Source organism: Loa loa (genome assembly GCF_000183805.2).
Source record: "Loa loa unplaced genomic scaffold supercont3.367, whole genome shotgun sequence".
Taxonomy (NCBI): Eukaryota; Metazoa; Nematoda; class Chromadorea; order Rhabditida; family Onchocercidae; genus Loa; species Loa loa.
This window is the reverse complement of record NW_018108547.1, coordinates 1-1,752: the sequence shown is the minus strand read 5'-3', so window position 1 is coordinate 1,752 and position 1,752 is coordinate 1.

The window sequence follows — 1,752 nt, the reverse complement described above, 5'->3', positions numbered from 1 at the left end:
GTTATTATTGTTGTTTTGTTGTTGTTATTGTTGTTGCTGTTGTTGTTGTTTGTTGTTGTTATTGTTGTTATTGTTGTTATTGCTGTTGTTGTTGTTGTTGTTGTTGCTGCTATAGTAGTAGTAGTAGTTTTTGTTGTTGTTACTGTTGTTTTTGTTGTTGTTATTGTTGTTGCTGTTGTTGTTGTTGTTGTTGCTGTTGTTGTTGTTGTTGCTGTTGTTGTTGTTGTTGCTGTTGCTGTTGTTGTGTTGTTGTTGTTGTTGTTGTTGTTGTTGTTGTTGTTGTTGTTGTTGTTGTTGTTGTTGTTGTTGTTGTTGTTGTTGTTGTTGTTGTTGTTGTTATTGTTAGTGTTATTAATTAGTAATAATCATAATAAGTATATTATTTAAAATAAACAATTATTTTACTGATTAATATTATTAATAATGTTTAAAACTTTTTATTCTACTATCACACCATTATCATAATTAATAAATTAGGTATTGTTAGTTGCTATTGTTATTGCTAAAAATTTTAATTATTATCACTTATTGTAATAGATATATGTTTCATTTTTGTAAATATAAATGATATTATTGTCAGTATTTCAAATTGTTACTGTTGTTATTTTGTTGAACTTTGATCACTTACAATGATTCATTTATTTTTTATTTTTATTTTTTTTTGTTATCACATTTATTTGTTTGTTCATTAAATATAGCATTGAAACTTTTTGAAATTTCACTTTCTTAACTTACATCCAAATTGAAGTTCCTAATTTCACAAATATGACAACTATTATTTGGTTGATAAAAAGTTGTCACCAATAATTTGATTAGTGATTTCATCAATTCAACTTTCCTTTTCTTCATCATTCACATCTCTTTCTCTCTTTTAAAAAGTAATCATTGATTATCACTTCTATTATCACTATTATTATTTTCAATTCGATCTAATTCAATTTTCTTTTCATACTTTACCTTTCTTCCTCATTCACATCTCTTTCTCTCTTTCAAATGATTATCACTGATATCATAGTATTATCATTTTTTTTTTTAGCTCTTCAAATCATTCAACCAATCTGTTTCTTTTTTTTTCTTTTCCTTATAATAAATATAATATTTGTTTAATTAAATTAATTGTAAAACATAAATAGAAATAAAATGTAATTGGAACAATCGATGTTATCAATAATGTATGCATTGTTAAATTTAATTTTAATTCTATATTTGCAAATAATTAAATTCATAGGAACTAATAGAATCAAATACTTGAAACATTTCCAATTTAAAACATACATTGCAGGAAAAACAAATGAAAGAAATGTAAGCAAGTGTTGCAGATGAATAAATGATAGAAAAATACGGTAATCATTGTGTTGCAGATGATTACGATAAGATACGATGAAAGACACGATGGTGATAATGATTTAATTATAGTTATAATATATTGATAATACAGTAGTTTTATTGTATACATATGTATATATATGTATATACATATATGTATATACATATGTATATATGCATATATGTATATACATATATGTATATACATATGTATATATATGTATATGTATGTATATGTATATACATACATATTTATATATATATATATATATTAATAACGAACCGGTATATAATTATAATCTAATGATAATCAGTTTACATATAGCTATGATAAAGTGATAAAAATTTATCAATTTCCTTTTGATTTTTCAAATAAATTTTTATGGAAAAATGAGTATAATTAAATTTCATAAATTAAAAAAAAGT